Consider the following 20,617-nt stretch of genomic DNA (forward strand, 5'->3'; position numbering starts at 1 on the left):
GTTTTCTTTGCATCAATGTGAAAATGTTCCTATTATTAAATACAGTTTCGCTAGTTACAGTTCAAACTGGAAACGACGGAAGAAAGCGGTCCAACGCGCCACATTAGTTCCCGTAAGGGAGGGTGCATTTCCTACGCCACGTCTGACATTGCGTCCTAATTATTCTAAAACTGACATAATTCCACACTACCGAAAAAAGAAAGAGATTTCACAGTGAGGTTCTATGAAATATTGCTAGAGATGAAAGTCTCTGGAGCTGTTGCCTCGCACGTCAGATTGGCCGAGCGGTCTAAGGCGCCAGATATAAGCTCTGGTTCCCGTAAGGAAGCGTGGGTTCGAACCCCACATCTGACAATGCATTTTAAACATTCTGAAACTAACATACTCCCTAGATCTTACAGAACAAGTAAATTACGCAGAAACACGCCATGCAGATTTTACTAGAGACGACAGTGACAGCCCGAGCGGTCGAAAAGAAACAGCAGAACATACTTTTCCTGTGTCGATTTTTAGCTCTTCTCACGGACGTTTCCGTTGTTGTTGTGTTGTGCCCCTGGGTTCCAAGCTACAGCGAGAAAACCTCAGCAGCATCACATACGCGTTTAATTGAATCGTAGTGCCTTAATAAAGATAGATGAAACGGTGGCTCAGGTACTGGAGTTCTGAAGCGGCCGTATTGCGTGGGCAGTAAGCTCACTAAGTTAGTGTGCCATGCTAACAACGGGACGGCTATGCGTTAGATCCCACCAAGGGATATTCCATATTGCTTCCCTAAAAGGCAGCGCGAGAGACTGCCAGGCAAATCCCAAGTGACCTGTACAAGGACTAAGATGTCCGCACGTCTGGAAACGTTATCGCCGACTTGTGTGCCACGCTGACGATACGGGTTCACGTCCGATCACCGAGGTTAAGCAGCGTTTTTGTGTGCTAGTACACGGCTCGGTGGCTAACTAGGAAGTCTGCGTGCTGTTGGATTCTTTAATTTTGCCTTTTCCAATAGTTTTCGGTGCTGCTGCGCGGTGATGATACGGTCAAGCACGCTGACCCCTCTCTTGCCTCTCGGTACCTAAATTCGCGAGCCTACGGCCGCAGTCAAATGAAAGGGTCCGTTGTGTGTTTGTCGAGTTGGTCTCTCCCAGTCGTTTCTAGCGACTGTCCTCTACATATACGCCCATTTGCAAGCGTCTGCTTTCGCGTGAGCCGAGCAAAGTCGAGACAAGTCGACACATGGGGACACACGATGCTGTGAATCGCAATCCCCACTAGCCTACGCGGAGCGGGACGAGGGGTGAAGGAAAAACATTCGTAACACGACAGTTAGGAAATTCGACGATCGCGAGCGTTGGAAACACTCTCCTGAGTAAAGAAGACAACTTCCGTGCGGTGTCCGGGTTTCGAACCCGGATCAGCTACTTGGGAAGCAACCATGCTGACCGACACACCACCACCGCCCTCTGCTACGCGCTGCTTGCGCCGTGATGTGTCGCCCTCCCTCCTGGCGCCAGAGGCCGAAGGCAATCTCGCTGTAGGCGCTCAACGCCGAGTGGAAGGCGAGCACATGTGAACTCGTTTTCCTGGTGCTGCTAGGGCCATATACTGTAACTGAGCGCAGAACTAACTTTTACTAAAGAATCTGCCCTTTAATGCACATCAGGGCGAACACGAAATTTCTAATTTGAAGTACTCACTGACGATCCAAAGACGTTTCAATATGTACGCGTCGGTACCACCGGGGCAGTGCCTAAGTATTGTAAAGTGAAGGTCGACAGTTTGAGCCTCACAGGAAGTATTTCATTGGCTTCCCACGAGTGCGTAATGCACAGCGTGGCGGTTGCTAGGAAACGGCCCTATTTGCCGTTCGTTAATATCTAGTTTTCTTTGCATCAATGTGAAAATGTTCCTATTACTAAATACATTTTTGCTAGTTACAGTTCAAACTGGATACGACGGAAGAGAGCGGGAGGCGTTTGCTACGCCACATCTGACATTGCGTCTTAAATATTCTAAAACTGACATAATTCCGTCCTACCGAAAAAAGAAACAGATTTCGCATTCAGGTTCTTGAGATAATGCTAGAGAAGGAAGTCACTGGGGCTGTAATCTCGCACGTCAGATTGGCCGAGCGGTCTAAGGCGCCTGATTTAAGCTCTTTTTCTCGAAAGGGAGCGTGTGTTCGAACCCCACATCTGACAATGAATTTTAGTCATTCAGAAACTAACCTACTCCCTTGATGTTATAGAACAAGTAAATTACGCAGAAACACGCCATGGAGGTTTTACTAGGGTAGACAATGACAACAGTGTTGGCGTCGCACGTCCGTTAGGCTGAGCAGTCAAAAAGAAATACCGGAACATACTTTTCCTGTGTCGAGTTTTAGCTCTTCTCACGGACGTTTCCGTGGTTGTTTTGTTGTGGCTCAGGGCTCCAACCGACAGGCGAGAATGAGTCAACAATAACACATACGTGTTTCAATGAATGGCAGGGTCTTAATAAAGATAGATGAAACGGCTGTTGGGGCACTGGAGTATTGAAGCGGCCGTATTACGCGGGCAATAAGCTCACCAAGTTAGTGTGTCATGCTAATAGTGAGGAGGCTGTGGGTTCGATCCCACCAAGGGCTATTCCATTTTGCTTCCCTAAAAGACAAATCCCAAGTGATCTGTACAAGGACTAAGGCGTCGGCACGTCTGGCGACGTTCTCGCCAACTTGTATGCCGTGCCAAAGACACGGGTCCATGTCCGATCACCGAAATTAGACAGCGTTGGTCGTGGTTAGAACTCGGGTGAGTGAGCAACTAGGAAGTCCGCGAGCTATTGGTTTCTTCAGTTTTGCCGTTTTCTTTAGTTTTTTTTTCTGCTGCGCGGAAATCATACTGTCCAGTACGCTAACCCCTCCTTTGTTTCTCGGTACGCAAAGGCGCGAACCTGCTACTGCAGTCAAATGAAAGAGCCCGTTGTGTGTTTGTCGATTAGGTCTCTCCCAGTCGTTTCTAGCGCCTGTCCTCCACATATACGCCCATTTGAATGCGTCAGCTTTAGCGTCAGCCGAGAAATGTCGAGACCCACGATGCTGTGAGTCGCAATCGGCACTAGCCTACTCGGAGCGAGAAGAGGGGCGAAGTAAAGCTATTATAGTTTATATGCCAATTGGTGTATTTTTTAGAAACATATATTATCTTTGTGTTTGATTAGGAAAAGACTATACTCCATATATCGAACTGTTATCTCTAATCAGTGCTTGTCTCTCTGTCTCCCTCTCTCTCAAACACATATAAATATATCCATAAAAACCTAAAATGTGACAGCTAATGGTTAGCTTCTAATGCCTTATATCTATTTGCTGATGGCTGTCACGTAATGTGTAGCACTTTATTTGTGTACATTGATATACCTCTGGTGTTGTATTAAAAATTTATCCAAGGTCAAAGTTAAGCATTACTTAGGTATAAGCGCATTCTGTCACGTCTGAATGAACAGACTTTGCTTGTCGCTCTGGATTTAGCGGATATCACCATATTTTTAGCAGAAAGCACACAAATTTTGCCATAAATTAAGATCAATCTGCATGAGAAATTAGCTTTTGTGGGTCTGTCACAAAGGGGTTTTCACCTCTAGTTGCGATCTGCATTAATCATTCTTGAAACAAAACGGACCATCCATCTCGGTTTATGATGCTACATTCAATTCTTGCAAGAGAAACCACTGGCGTCTGTGTTATTCTTTGCTAACGATGTAACTGAATGTCATCTCTTCACATTCCGCACCATATAGTGAATAGGTAGGATTGTGTTCCACGTTAGCGAATTCTTGTCCTGTCTCATGGAAGTGATATCTACGCTATATATTTGCTACATTCGCGGTTTGGGATCACTTTTTTCTAAGTATCTCGGATACGCTTTTTATGGTCTGTCTGGGAATCCCACCAGCACGTCACTGAAGAGTATCATGTATGAAAATCGCGATGTGTGGTGTAATTTTCTTTTGAAACTAATACTTGCTATCAAGGGTATTACACCAGATGTACACTGATCAGCCAGAAAATTATAACCACCGACCTACTATCGATATAAAGCCGTCATAGCAGCGTCACCTGGCGAGGAATGCCTACCAGTCACACACACGCATGTTGTATGTAGTACCAGCGAGCATGCTGTCTGTGTGTAGAATGGGGAAAACGGGCGATCTATTTGAGTTTGATGGTGATGGCCCACAGGCTCGCCACGAACATTTCGGAATCTGCAAAACTTGTCGGGTGTTCGAGGAGAGTTGTGGTGAGTGTCTTCTACACTGGTGAAACCAAGATGAAACCATATCCAGACGTCCTTTGTCTGGACTGACACAGATGTCATATACTGTAATTTTGGCAGATTCGTCAAACTAGAGAGGCGGCGAACTGTGATGGAACTGACTTTAATTCTAGGCAGACTACAAACGCGTCAAAGCTCACAATGCTCTGAACCCTTCTACCAACGGGCGTCTGCAGCCGACGACCCATGCATGTGGCAATGTTGACACCACGTCATCGGCGACTACGACTGAAATGTGCATGTGACCATTGGCACTAGACGTTGGCGCAGTGGTAGAGTGTTGCATGGTCTGTTGAAGTCTGATACCTTCATAATCAAGCCGATGTAAGGCCTCGAATCTGTTCTCTTCCATGTGAATAGCTCCTTGACACCTGTACTGCGGGATGGAGACACAGTGGCGGCGGCTACATTATGCTCTGGAGAACATTCTATTTTACACCAGTTGGAGACCACGTACACTCCTTTCCGACCACAATGGCATTTTTCAGAAAGATAATACGCCATATCACAAGACATGGAGTGTGAGGAAGAGATTCATGGAACACAGTGGAGAGTTCTAGTTAATATGCTGGCCCCCAACTCCCCAGATCTCAATCCGATCGAACACACATGGGATGGGACTGAATGTGATGTTAGAGCTCAACCCCCCCCCCCCGCCCCCCTCCTGAGAATTTAAGGGAATGAGTTGACCTGTGTGTGTGCAGATGAGGTGCCATCTCCCGCCAGCGACCTACCAAGGCCTCACTGCTTCCATGTGACGACGCGTCGCCGCTGTTATACGTGTCAAAGGCGCACATGGTCATAATGTTCTCGCTGATTAGTGTGTACGTCACTAATATTGGAGTGCTTATGTGCCTCAATCCCCACAAGAGAGATGACATGGTGTATTATTCAGGATCATTATTCGTAGTGTCTTAGTGTCGCAAACTAGGAATAAGGTTAAACTTCTCTCCACACAATAAATTCGGTAGGGCCTGGTGCTTTGTGTTATATCCGATCTAAAGTGCAAGTCTTCTGCGTAACCACGTCATTCCAGCCCTCCAACAGCGTGGATGTGTGGATGGGATCATTTTTAAGCAAGGTGAGGCACCTCCGCAAATTGAAAATCCTGTTAAGCAGCTGTTGAAGCGCCATTTCGGAAATGCTAGAACTATCAGCCGCCATTTCCATACAGCCTGGCCGTCTAGATCACCTGCTCTTAATAGGTGTGACTTCTGACTGTGGGGCTATCTGAAAGATGTTGTGTTCAGTGTTCCTACTGAAAACTTAGCTGCATTGAAGGCACCGCATTGCGAAACACATTCTGAACGTGACTCCAGAAACATTTCAGTCAGTTCTGGAACATGCTGTCTCTCGGTTTCAAATTGTTGCGGGAAACTGAGGACAGCATATTGAACATCTTGCCTCAGGACAATTGAAAACCGATTTTAGCCATCCTGTGTGATATGACCTTGCCGTGGTGGATGGCTTTACGTAACTAACGGTATCACACCTGTACACCCATTCGCACAGAGTAACACAGTTTGTTTAAAATCAAACGTACCCCGTAAGCATTGTTGGATTATTCATTTGTCGTTTGTAGTTGACCACTATTAAATTATGTTGCTTACAGTGACATCTATTGCAACATTTTGTAGCTATTTATTTTTCTTCTGCCATACGTTTTTCCCCTTACCCGATAATTTGACGTCATTCTCACCAGTGGTATCATTTCTACAGCGGTTTGAAAGTTTAACTTTAATTATAATCACCCTGTACACTATAATCTCTTTCAGTCATTAAGTAAATATTACAGTCTGTCATTCATGTAAGGCATTTTTGCATCACTAAAGTGAGCACTGCGGTGGGAGACAGTTTTATTCAGTCATATCGCGTTTCTGCATACACAATAAAATTGTCCTTCCCATAACATAACTGAGCCGTCACGGTAGCTCAGAGTGTTCTGTCAGATGGCGGGCTGCCCTGTATGATAAAAATAACAACAACAATAATAAATCGAGTGGCGTATTCAACGATGAACTTGAAGGAGTGTCACGTGACGTCCACCGAGACCAAATGACGAGGAAAATGACCAATAAAATGAAAAAAATGGCTATCTTCACTGCCTTCAGTGTGGAAAGACGTGGATTCTATATATTAGTGAGGTATGGGTGTCTGAAACCTGTAGACCAAACGGAAGACAAAAAAATGCGTCTTGTAAATAACAAAACTTGTCATTCCAACTGCAGTTGATTTATCAACGTCTAAATTGAGTTTGGTCAGTTCAATGGAGGTTAGAATTTTATTAAAGATAACACTTCTTTGAAAATTCTGTTTGGCCGTCCGGAAGCAGAAATTGTACTTATTTTACATCATTCAAATGACTAGATTAGGGCTTTCTAGGAATGCTGTCGATAGAAACATTAACACCAGAGTATCTGATGGTGTGGCGAATGGATTTGCCGTAAAGGTGAAGTGAGTAGGGTAAAAAAGTTTTCAAGAAGGTAGAAAGGCAGGCTGTTAATCTTAGACAGACTTTTGCCCATATTTCCTTTTCAGATGTAGGCACCATTTGTGGAAAAAAAAATTGACACGTTTAGGAAGGCTAAAGTACAAGGAGGGTTTCGTACGAAAAATAAACTGTGTTTACGCCACATAGTGGATGAAAGGTCAGACAATTACAGTCTCTCAGGTGCTTATACATCAAATACGGCTTTTTTGATAATACAGGGCTATTACAAATGATTGAAGCGATTTAATAAATTCACTGTAGCTCCATTCATTGACATATGGTCACGACACACTACATAACGTAGAAAAACTCATAAAGTTTTGTTCGGCTGAAGCCGCACTTCAGGTTTCTGCCGCCAGAGCGCTCGAGAGCGCAGTGAGACAAAATGGTGACAGGAGCCGAGAAAGCGTATGTCGTGCTTGAAATGCACTCACATCAGTCAGTCATAACAGTGCAACGACACTTCAGGACGAAGTTCAACAAAGATCCACCAACTGCTAACTCCATTCGGCGATGGTATGCGCAGTTTAAAGCTTCTGGATGCGTCTGTAAGGGGAAATCAACGGGTCGGCTTGCAGTGAGCGAAGAAACGGTTGAACACGTGCGGGCAAGTTTCACGCGTAGCCCGCGGAAGTCGACGAATAAAGCAAGCAGGGAGCTAAATGTACCACAGCCGACGGTTTGGAAAATCTTACGGGAAAGGCTAACGCAGAAGCCTTACCGTTTACAATTGCTACAAGCCCTGACACCCGATGACAAAGTCAAACGCTTTGAGTTTTCGGCGCGGTAGCAACAGCTCGTGGAAGAGGATGCGTTCAGTGCGAAACTTATTTTCAGTGATGAAGCAATATTTTTTCTTAATGGTGAAGTGAACAGACACAATGTGCAAATCTTGGCGGTAGAGAATCCTCACGCATTCGTGCCCCGTTTACGGCCCCTTTTTCTTCTGCGAAAAAAACGTTACAGGACACGTGTATCTGGACATTCTGGAAAATTGGCTCATGCCACAACTGGAGACCGACAGCGCCGACTTCATCTTTCAACAGGATGGTGCTCCACCGCACTTCCATCATGATGTTCGGCAGGGGATTGGAAAACCGATGGATCGGTCGTGGTGGAGATCATGATCAGCAATTCATGTCATGGCCTCCACGCTCTCCCGACTTAACCCCATACGATTTCTTTCCGTGGGGTTATGTGAAAGATTCAGTGTTTAAACCTCCTCTACCAAGAAACGTGCCAGAACTGCGAGCTCGCATCAACGATGCTTTCGAACCCATTGATGGGGACATGCTGCGCCGAGTGTGGGAGTAACTTGATTATCGGCTTGATGTCTGCCGAAGCACTAAAGGGGCACATATCGAACATTTGTGAATGCCTAAAAAAACTTTTTGAGTTTTTGTATGTGTGTGCAAAGCATTGTGAAAATATCTCAAATAATAAAGTTATTGTAGAGCTGTGAAATCGCTTCAATCATTTGTAATAATCCTGTATGTATATTGGCCAGACGGGAATGGAGTTTAAAGTGATATTTAAATAAGATAATTGCGCCAATAACAATAGTGCTCTAGTCCATCATTTGAGGGAAAGTAATTACCATCTATTTTCGACTGACAGGAGCTTAAGCATGATGCATTTTGAGCCAAAAGGAAAACTGTTGGCCATTCTTGAAGAACTGAGATATATGCTCTTGATCGTTTAATCCCGGATGGCTGAATTAACGAACAGTTTTATATATTTACGTCGCTTTGTTACATTAGAAAGATTCGAAAATATGCTCGTCTTACTTTTGTCGATGTATCACAGCTCTACAATGTAAAAATAATTTCATGTCATAAAGGAAAATAAAATCCTATGACTCTTTCAATTCTTGTGTTTTTCATAGTTTTAAATGATTCTTAATAATTATTACCTTTAATAATTTATAAATTCCTTTACCTATTTGTTGGTATGAAAGGTATGCTTTATCATTAATTTTTTCTGGTATGGAAAACTACATTGTATAAGTTAATACAATTGGTCACATCTCTGCACTGTCGTATGTTAGAACAGGTATGCTTACGCGATACTGCGTTAGCGAAATTACCTGTGCCGAACTGTAGACGCTACATTTAATCGTCTACAAGTAATATACAAATGAGTTTACAAGAATCTCTTTATGAATGTCAAGTGTCTTCACGCTGTGTTTATTTATAGTTGGTAATAGTTGTAAGGCTTTGTATTCACTTTCTTCTTAATGCTATGTACTCTTTAAGAAATTTCTCTATCATAACTTTAACTCTTTTATGCATATATCTCTTATGTAGTACGCTTATGTATCTCCGATATTTTTAGCAAAAGAATCTCTGTTACTATTTTTTATCAGGTTATCTGAAGACGAGGGAGAAACAAAAAGGTTACAGGAACATCAGCTGACCATTATACCGCGACTTACCAGATGTTTTAAATGCTTTTAACACTAGGAGGACCGGCATTAACGAACTACCTAGAAAGACTGCTACCGCTCATTTTGACCAGTGACGTTTTCCTTCTTTGTTTTCAGTTTTACTTCTTTAGCTACTTCACTACGGTGTCTTTATAGTGCAAGGAGTCTACTGGGGTACTCAAATGTGGCGGATATTGTAATGAAAATAATGTAAACTAAAATGAAACTTTTATATTGTAAACGTTGTATGTCTCTGATGGGCTCCATAAAGCGGATCGCTGAATTTGCACAACAGAGCCAAAGATCCTGCTTCCAGTCTGAGATTGTTGTGTTGGATTAAGAGAGAACTTGGCGCACAGCATTGAGTGTGTACCAGTCTGTGAGCGAGAGAGAATGTAGAAGGCAGTTTTTTTGACGTGTGTTCTGTAAAGCCACGAAGTGTTAGATTATAATGTAGTAGTCTTCTTATACAAGTATAATCTGTTACACAGCACGTAAAATATGCAGTTAAAAATGATGAGTGATTTTATAATTGAATGTAAAATGAAATGATCATATCTAAATTTAATTGCGACTAGAAAGGATTACCGAGTTGATATTAGAAAGAAGCCTTACGAGTACATCTATTATTGGAAATATAAATGAGGAATCAGAAGTCTTCTCTCACTAAAGGCGAAGAAGTTAAATTTTTATTACTTTCCTTTTGCCAGCGCGTTAGTGTAAATGAGTTGGCTCATAATTGGTAACGGTGAATTCTATGTTCAATAACCCCAGAATGTACGTAAACAGATGTGATGTATACGCTAGTTAGTTATTTCCCTTTTGTTTTATTTGTAAAAACTAGTAACACATGTACACGTAATTTGAAGATTTGTCTTTATGCTTTTCAGTGATGTTAGATAATACTTGCGGTACGAATCTCATTGTTTGTGACTACGTCAGCAAAGAAAGTTTTTCATTTCGAGAAAAGGATGTAATTTTTCTGAGTACCGTTATTTCAGGTGCCAGATATTTTGAAAAGCTAAACTTAAATTCGAATATAATTTCACTCTTGAAAGTGTCAGTGTTAGTAATTCACCCAGATCACTACCGCCTCCCTGTCCAGGTCATAAGTTTTTTAAAGACACTGAATTTTAATTAAATGTTTTAATTTATCAGTCATAAGAATTTCATATATATTTCAAAATATTATGGTCCGCATTGCACGGCACTGATCTTGTAGCTAGTATACTTTATTCTTCTTCATGAAAGAGCAGAATATAACGTGATTGACAGTTGCTGCTTTAAAAGTAAGACAGTTTTATTTATTTGTTATGGACACAGGGACCAAAGTTATCAATTTTGAGCAAGCCAGATGTAGTGTCCCTTTTGCAATATTCACCCTTATCGAGGTGAAACATAAATAAAAATGACTGTATGTGACCGAAAATGAACTGTAAACATCGATTTATCTGCGAAAGGTAATAACACTAACTGTAAAAATATATAATATAGATCGATAGATGCAGAAAAGACATTATTTTTAGTGTATGAGACTATAATGTATAAGTAATTAAAAGAAGTATTATCATCTCTGTAAGAGTATAAAACACAACGCAATGTTCATTCATCTGTCTAGTCTGTTTTGTTCTGTTCGTTCTGGTGTTAGCTGGAATAAGGTACGCAAGCTATTGTGCTGCGCTAGCATTTGTTTCTGTCGTAACGTAATTGTAAATATTTAATGGTGTAAACTGTGTCCTAGTAAGAATATATTAGTATAAAGTGACCTCCGTGTGTTATTTCAAGAGCCTACGCCACATTTATCTTATGAAAAGAATATTTAATGAAAATTACTTAGCATGTTTCCAGCTGCTGCGGAGCGAGTAACAGTGATCTCTGATTGTTAACAACTAGCCGCCATTACGCGGTACATTTAAAAATATTTTTTCACAGCACAATGTCTGATAGCCGGAGCGGAAGAAATTATGTAAAAATATTCAGTGACATTAATTGAAGTAATCCAGTGAAACAATTTAATTAAAACTTGTCTATTTTCTGTGATAGTGAACTGGAGCTGAGTAATACTACGCTATTGCATTTACAGTAATTTGTAGGGAGCCTGGCGCTCGATAAAACCAGATATAATACGTAACTGGCAACCTACGAAATTCATTATTTTGCTTATTATATCTCTTTTGTATTTTTTTTAAAGCTAAAAGTAAAAACTAGCTCCACTAAAAATCAGTAACAGATCACGATAAATCAAAAGACAAACAAATATACTAGGAGAGTGTTTCCTCAAAATAAATAGTTACATTATTTTTTAAGAGATATAATACAGAGGATTAAGAACCTAAGGGGCTGGATGTATTTTGCAGTGATTGTATTTCTTTATTGGTACTGGGAGTTGCATTATCCAATCAGTTCATGTAAAATTTTGGTAATGATAACACAGAGAAAGCACAAAGCTAGCAATTACAACATGCTAGATGGTAACTCCAGTTTTATATGCATACCAAGCTCAGACATACACTCAAGTATGTCAATAAATATTTATTAAAGAACGGTACAATAGGTCAGCAGTGCAGTACCCTTATCGTAAGAATGCGTTATGCTTAAAAACTTCCACAGAAAGTGTATTCAATTAAATAAAAAATGTCGAAGGAAAGAAGATACTGTAATCACAAAATCTGTTTAAACTAAAATTACAAATGACAATAAAGATATAATTATACAGTAACATGTTTCATCTGTATGGTTTATATTCATTCAAACCCCAAAATGTTCATAAACATATACTTAATACGAAAAATGAAGAATAATGGGCACAAATTGCTTAAGCAACAATGAGAAAATATCATTTATTCCTCTCGATGACATATTTTCAATCAGACCCACCATCTTTGTCAGAACACTTTTCACATATATACTGAACACTTCCTGCATATGTATCACATATGAATTTTGATAGGTTTTTGTTTTTTTTTCGAACTTTTGCATCCTTCTATCTGGCAGGCCTTCTGCACCGGCTCCTTGAGTATTTCAGTGGTCACTGTAAATGCATGAACAGATATCTTCCTTGACTGTACATATACAGAGGAGAGTTCTTCTGCTAATTTGAAAAGAAACATTCGGTTGCTAACTTTTCCTCCTGTTGTCGCTCTGTAAAGAATCCAATCGTTGACTCCAGCAAGGTGTAGGATCTTGAGAAACACGCAGATAGCCCATTTGCGGCAGTCAGACTCTACAGTGCACAGACGAGACATCTGGTCCAGAATATCAACTCCAAATTTAGTGGAATTATAGAAGTTCCCAGTTTCAGGGAGTTTCTTCTGTGATTGTTTGTCCACTGCAGCTGATTGGTGCATTGTGCTTAACAGAAGAACATTCTTCTTCATCTTCCCCTGGAGGGAAGTAATGGTTGTTTCACCAGATTTGAGTAAGAGCCGGCCGGCCACTGGTGGCCGATCGGTTCTAGGCGATTCAATCTGGAACCGCATGACCGCTACAGTCGCAGATTCGAATCCTGCCTCACGCAGGGATGTATGTGATGTCCTTAGGTTAGTTAGGTTTAAGTAGTTCTGAGTTCTAGGTGACTGATGACCTGAGATGTTAAGTCCCATAGTGCCTAGAGCCATTTGATAAAAGTTCTTGTTGTAGACTTGGCTGATATATTTACAAATGGCACCTGCTGCAAGTCAAAACTTCAAAATTGTCTGGTTTATTACTCATGAATTGTATAAAGCGGCATCAACCTTTGCATGGATAGAGCTACTCATCTACAGTAATAAATGCACCTATTTTATAGTTCTGGATACAGTTAGTTATAAATGAATTTCAGACTGTGGTAGTTACAGCAAAGCCATCGGTCTTGAGTCTTTCGGCACCAGTGTAGAGGCAATGTTGGCCAAGGATGGGCTGTCAGGATGCGCCCTATTAAAACTTGTCCGAGTTTCCCAAGTTATTTCCAGCTACAGTACCCCCGTTGCTCTCGGCCTGTGTCACTGGGTTCCGCAATGCTGAGGACACCACTTCACTGTCTGTCAAACGGCTTGGCGCAGAATGGCTCCCTCAGCGACCTGTGCAGCGCACTGCTGTGTGCCGGCCTTTTATGGCCGCAGAGTTGTGACAACGTCAGGCTGCGCTGGCAATCGACTCAGCAGTCTCCATCCCCATTACCTCAGCACCGTTTGAGGGAAGCTGCAGGGGGGCCCGCTGCATGCTTCTTCGCCATTGTGGCTAGGATCACAGCGACAACAAGCGCCTGAGATCCGACATCCAAATCTGCCTTGCTCGCCTCAGGATGACTCTGGCGTATGTTGGGAGCCAACAAGACTGCCCGCATTAGCAAGCAGTGGTGTGGCCCACCACTGGCTTGCTGCAGATCCAATGTTGGCCTTAGATGGTCGAACCAGTGACCTGCTGTGGACTGAAACAATAGCGCCCCATCTCCTGCTGCTTGTAGATGGTGATATGACATGCCCCGCTGTCCAGGAGAGCTGTCACACTTGAATGCCTTGTTAGTGAACAGGTGCCTATTTATATGGAGCTGTGCGCCTCGGTTTTGCTGACACACCACTCTGAGTCATGTACTCGTAACAACTGGTTTTGGCTACTGGGCCCCTTCTGCCTGTAACTTGCACCATGCACACCACTGTTTTTACTCTTTTCAGCGGGTCTATGGCCCTGTGGCCTCCATTCTACTTCGCAACCGCTGGTAGTGTAACTTACTGTGAACAGGACCGCACTTGGCTGTAGCTTGTGAGCTCAGAATTATTGCACCTAAGTTAACCTTTTCCCATCTTAAACGGTGGTGCTGCTACATTATTCCCCCCTTTGGAAAGACCCAGTCCCCGGGTCGACCTATAACTACTCTTGAACTTGTTTGAGTCAGCACACCCTTATGACATATTTACTACTACTATTCGAAAACGTAGATGTGGTATAGTCCTCTTAAGGCACATGACATGAGACAAAACGTAATTCCTGACTGGATGACCTCTTTACTTAATGCTCAATGAACCCCTTACCTACCTGTCTTACGCCCTCATTATCCAATCCACTGGGATTTGACCTACCATCGGTTCCCTCCTGGAATTAGCTCTCCACCTGATTAGGACTAAATAACATACAACAAAGTTAAGGCTGCGATGGCACTTGGTACAGATGTACTCAAATGATCGTATCTTGTCGTTGCCTCTCCCTATATTGAGCGACATGCTGCACAAGCTGTTCGGCTGATATGCGCCCCTCTTCCTCTGAAATGAACTGGTTATGGATCTTAACATACCTGACTCCAGAGTTTGATTTAACAAGGATTCTGCCTTGGCAAAAAACTCTAAAGTTGCTTCTGGCCAGTACAGCTGTGGCTGTGTAACATTCAGTTGCATAACTCCTGAAATTGACACTGGCAGATGGGAATGTTGGTCCTGTTATGTTTCACACAGTTCTATTGATTAAAATTCCACTCCCCTCGATCTCTATGCGTTTCGCTTTGGCAAATAGTTCCTGCTCAAAACAACTTGCTACTACTATTAATTTTTCATAGGTGGAGAAGATAAAACGCATTATAAGCCATTGCAAGCTCAGTTTTGTGTCCATGATGTCCCTTGACTATCTCTTCCCTCTTGGATAAAAGTTACTGCACTGTGCACATGTCCAGATCGGTGCTTATCACCCTGGCTGACATACTGTTGCCTTTCCTCTATGGCAGCTCCAAAATTGCTCCCTTGTTATCTTGGTGTACTGGCTCTTAACTGCTGAGATCAGCAATACCTCCTATGTTCTTAATTCTACAAACTTGCTCAGCACTCCCCTTTTCAGTGACTTGAGGACAGTGACTACCATCACCCTTCCTTCCTCTTCAAAAAGACTGCTTTCCCCAGCAGGCTCACAATACTTGAAAACACATACAACATATGAAAATGCAATTCCTAATTAATCCACGCAAACTCCAAAATACATACTAAGAAAACAAAAAAACTGTAAGTACCCCACTAGTTTCTGGAATGCAAACCATATGGTACATTATACTGTACTCTATCTTCCTGGTTTTCCCTGCGCTTAACACCTCTCTCCACTCTCTCTTTCTTCCTCTTCTTTTCCTGTGACATGCCTGGAATCTCATTCGGACAACCCTTAAATGGCCACAACTGCGCAATGTGTACTATCGTTGTTCTAGTTGGCAGCTGAGAGCTTAACATTAATGGTCGATGTCGTTTCAACTACTTGGTATGGCCCCTTGATACCACGCGACAAACTTCTTCGTTTTCCCTTTTGGCGTATAGGGGCTGGACAGCATTACCCATTGTCCTACTCTATACTGTGGTAAACTTTCTTTCTGCTTCACTGAATCTTCCTGCCTTTCCAAGGCCTTCGTATTCACCTTTTGTACCCGTTTACAAACATCCTGAACTGTCCTCACAAACTGACATACAGATTCACTGGTCCTTTCTTTCTGTAGCTTCACTACATCAAATGGTCACGGCATCTTTCACCCATACACTACCTCATACGGAGACAGACAGGTATTGGTATGGACTTTTGCGTTCTATGCGCATACAATATGCTTCAAATACTCATCCCACTGATGATGGTTAGAATCCAAATAAAAACTCAGCATTTTCCTGATTGTTCTGCGTAACTGTTCTGTCCTTCCGTTCGCCTGTGGATGCAACGTACTCATCCTCAACTTCTTTACTTTCGACAATTTACACAGTTAGTTCATTAAATCGGACGTGAAGTTGGTCACTTGGTCAGTAATTATTATCTCTGGTACTCCAAACGTCAAAATCCAGTTATTTACTAACGCTTGAGCAACCATTGCTGACTATTGATTTGGCATAGTCACCATCTCCCCATACCTCGAAAAATGGTCTGTTATCGTCAGAACGAATCTGTTACCAATGGTGTTCGACTGAAAGGTCCTAAGACATCAATTTCCCAACATAAAAAATGGACATGTCGCTTCCAGAAATCGTTGAAGCCGTATCTGTTCCCGACTCGAATCTACTCTCTGCACACATGATATACAATTCTTGACATACTGATCCACATCCACTTTCCTGCCCCTCCACCAACACCCCTCCACCACTCTCCTATTCGTCGTTCTAATCTTGCCGTGGCCATATAACACGAGATCATGTGCTTCCTTTAAAACCTCAACTCTCAGTTTCACTGGCACTACTACCGTTGGCCCTAATTTCGTTTCCCCCTGCACAGAAGACCCTCGTACATATTTAATTGTGGTTGTGTCCCGATACAATATACAATCGCTGTCAGCGTCCTGTAATTTTTGCCATACTGCTACAACCTATAGCTTCTACTTTTGCCGCCTTTTACTCAGTGTATCCGCATTGCCGTGTTTCTTCCTCGGCTTGTGCACCACCTCGTAGTCGAATCCACTAAGCCGATCAACCCATCTAGTGAGTCTAGTAGACGGATCCTTCAACCCCAACAACAACTTCACTGCAGCATGGCCCGTCACTACCCGAAATCTTCTCCCATATAAGTAACATTTAAAATAAGTGATTTTATTAGATTACGCTAAGCATCTCCCTCTCTGTTGTTGAGTAATTCCTCTCTGCAGTGTTCAACTGCCTAGTCGCATAGGCTACAGGATATTCTTTCCATCAATTTCCTGACTATGAATACACACTAATGCTTGATTTGATGCATCGCATGCTAGAATAAACTCCATTTCAAAATCTGGAAACACAAGAACTAGACTTGATGTTAACACTTGTTTCAGTACGTCAAATGCTTTCCTGACACTTCTGTCCACTCAAATTCCACACCTTTCTGTAACAATCGCGTAAATGGCTGTGCTACATCTGCAAAACCCTTCACGAACTTTCGATAGAAATTGTAAATTCCGACTAATGATTGCACCTCTTAACTGTTTTCGGCTCCCAAAAATCCCTTACAGCTAGTACCAACCTCGCATCTGTTCGCACTCCGTCCTTACTGATCATATGAACTAAATATTTCACTTTTCCAATGAAAAATGACACTTCTCCAGGCTCAACGTTAAACGAGCTGCTCTTAACCTCATAAAAACTTCCCTTAACTGCTGTCTATGCTGCTCCATACTACTTGAAACCGCTATGTCACCCAAATAGACAAGACACTGCTGTGGTTTCAAACCCCCAAACACACTTTCTAGCAACTCTGAAACGTTGCTGGAGCGTTTTTGAAGCCGAATGGCATTCTGATGTACTGGTAATGGCCTCCTGGAGTAGAGAAAGCAGTTTTTGGACGATCCTCTGGAGCCACCTCTAACTGATGAGATAACCACCTGTCAAATCATCGTAGAGAAGTACTGGCACTGTCCTAAGTGATCCAGAGTCTCCGATATGTTTGGAATGGGGCATGTGTCCAAGTAAATAGTATCAGGAGTACAAGGGCGTTTTCTTTTATAGGAAAAACGAAGAATCTGATTAATGGTGTGTATGTATTGTAGAATTATGAGATACACACAAGTTGTATGGGGGACATTATGGAGTAGGCAAGCGTGCTGAAAAAATTGCAACACATTGTTATTTTCAAGATCTGAGAAGACGAGTGCTACAGGTATTAAGAAACTGTGCAATATGTCAAAAATAAAAAAGAGTCCAATGTGTCAAAATAGACTGAGCTACACTCAATACTCACGAAAAACAGTCTAGATATAGAATCCCTGGACATAGCTGGTCCATATCCAAGAAGTAAAGGAGAAGTAAGGTAAGTAATAGCACTGTACGATAGTGCTACAGGTATTAAGAAACTGTGCAATATGTCAAAAATAAAAAAGAGTACAATGTGTCAAAATAGACTGAGCTACACTCAATACTCACGAAAAACAGTCTAGATATAGAATCCCTGGACATAGCTGGTCCATATCCAAGAAGTAAAGGAGAAGTAAGGTAAGTAATAGCACTGTACGATATTTTCTCGAAACATATCAAAATGTATGCCATTAAAAAGTGCAACAGCCACGAATATCAGAAAAAGATTTGAGGGAGACTATTTGAGAGGAGAAGGTAAACGAAAGGTACTACTAACAGATAATGCTTCGTATTTCGCTGGGTATAAGTGGAAACAATTTATGACCTCACAGGGCATAATGCATATATAAGTAAGCTTTATTAACCTACAAGCAAGCCCAGTGGAACGAGTGTTTCAAGAATTTAACCGGTTTTTTGGACATACATCTCTCACAAACACACCCGATGGGCAGAATACCTTACTCCTCTCATGCAAGTTGTCAGTAACCTTCCACACTCTTCAACAGGTTTCACACCTAACGAATTGGTGTTCCGGAATAACAATCGAATGAGTGGGAGTCGCCCCTACCTAAGGTACCCACTACAGAAATGATACTAGAAGACAAAATCAAACAAGCCATGTTTACCCAAGAAAAGGGCCGACATTTCAAAATTTTTAACACGTCCCACCTGTGGTATTAGGTCCGTCCAGTAGCGTGTCTTGTACAGGTATTTTTCAAAGTATTCATGTAGATCACCGTATTTCCCATTGAATGGTGCGGGGTTGAAAACCTCGCATCTGAGTCTTTCTTGCACTTCCTCAGACTAATAGTGGTCGAGGGAAGGTCGTTCAAATTGGATATAAGTGCTGCAACGTTCGGCCACTTCAGTTACCCATAAAGAAAACGTCACCTTCCGTCCAGTTGCGTGGAAAAGCACTGATAAATACTACTTGGTTCATTCTTTTACCTTCGGTAATGAATGTAGGAAACTGTCGATGTCCCAGCAAACCTTCGTCTGCAAAATTAGTTAATATACACGTGGTATATTCGGTCGTTATTGAAGTTACCTGTAATTTCGGTTGGTAATTGCTCAGGTTGTGGGTATGTTTACATTTTGCACTCTGCAGCTGTCACTGGTACCTCCTGTAGTACTCGTGACAATTTGTGGATAAATACCAACAGGTAATGGTTTGTTGACTGTAGCCTGTGTATTATTTACGTTCGTATTTCGAGATATGGTAATATTTTCTTCTAGAAGATTGCAGATCCTTTCTTCCGCAGCCTGTAGGTTAATGTTTATCTTGTTCACTATTTTTTTTTCTGAGTAGCCTTATCTACTACATCTGTGTATAATTTACAATCGGTTACTAACTTCTCTGCAATAGTATTACCCTTATCTAATGTACCTGCTTCAGTTTGACTAATGATATCTCTTAGATTTTCGTTCATCTTCTCCCTCTCCATCTTAGCACATGCTGCGTCAACCTGTAATGTTGCTACCCTTAAAGTAAGTACTTCTGCAGCTAGAGGTACACCTTCGTAGTCTTTATTTAGATTGGTAAAGACAGTGGTTACCTTTTTTACTATCGAACACAAGTGGTTTTGTGTGGCTTCAATATTTGTGTTTGCGTATCTGATTTTCTTTATCTGTTGCTCTACTAGATCATGATGATAGTTAAAAGAATCTGCCTTCTGTCTTAACTCCGTAATGTTAGCGTTAACTTCAGAAAGTGCTTCATGCTTTACTTGTTTTTAATATCATTCAATTTTTCGCCGATTTCACTGCGAAAATTATTAGCTAATTCATCGAAATTCTGTGAGACCGTGTCATACAAATCCTTGAATAATTGTTTTCGTCCTTGTTTCATTGTAATTAGTTCTTGTGTAACAGTGTTTTGTTACTGTGTTACCCCGTTCATATCTTGTTTCATATCACTGAAACTTATGTTGATACTATCTAATTTCGTGTTTATGTTAGGTAATAACTGCCAGTGCAGTGCGTCAGTTGTACTACTGTGGTTGCTGTCACCTTACGTTCCAAGTTAATGTTTGTATTGTGACAAAGTGGTGTTTGTAACGTTTTGTGGAGATCCATATTGGAATCGCGTTCCAATGTTTCACTCATGAGCGGTATGTCGCTCTGGGAGAAGCATGACATTGTCTCGTCACTTGTAAACATTGTGTCGTCAAGGTTATTCTGCTTTGGAGCATTGGTATCATTTGTCAAACCTGAGACACACATCTCTGACCCACTTAAATCTTCTGCAGTAGGCATTCATGGTTCCTGAACTTCAGTTGTTTGATCGCGCAATTCTACGCCATCTTCGCTGATTACGTTTTCGCTATCGCTATCAACAATGGACATATATTTTTCTGCCATGTTGTATGAATATGCAAAAATAAAAATTTTACAAAAATGTTAAAATTTCATATGCTAATTATTACACCTGATAATTGTAATCTACATTATGTCAAAGCCCGTTTTACGTCTATTATGCGGCGCAAAGTATTGTATTGCAATTCTTTATGTTTTACTGACAATGTGTATCACACTGAAAAAGTTCTGTAATTTTTTACAATAAAATTCAAGGAACGGAATAATTAGGATAAGGTTTCTATCTACATCAAAAGAGGCACTACGAACCGTAACTATGCAAGCAACTTGCGTA

At 41.7% G+C, this 20,617-nt stretch overlaps 1 non-coding gene across 1 annotated transcript; it reads left to right on the forward strand.

Annotated features, from left to right (window-relative positions):
• The first annotated feature begins 270 nt into the window (after window positions 1-270).
• On the forward strand, window positions 271-354 carry Trnal-uaa (transfer RNA leucine (anticodon UAA)). Its single transcript has one exon. It is a non-coding gene; the product is annotated as a tRNA-Leu (tRNA).
• Window positions 355-20,617: the final 20,263 nt, after the last annotated feature.

The sequence above is a fragment of the Schistocerca serialis genome, chromosome 7 (genome assembly GCF_023864345.2).
Source record: "Schistocerca serialis cubense isolate TAMUIC-IGC-003099 chromosome 7, iqSchSeri2.2, whole genome shotgun sequence".
Classification (NCBI taxonomy): domain Eukaryota; kingdom Metazoa; phylum Arthropoda; class Insecta; order Orthoptera; family Acrididae; genus Schistocerca; species Schistocerca serialis.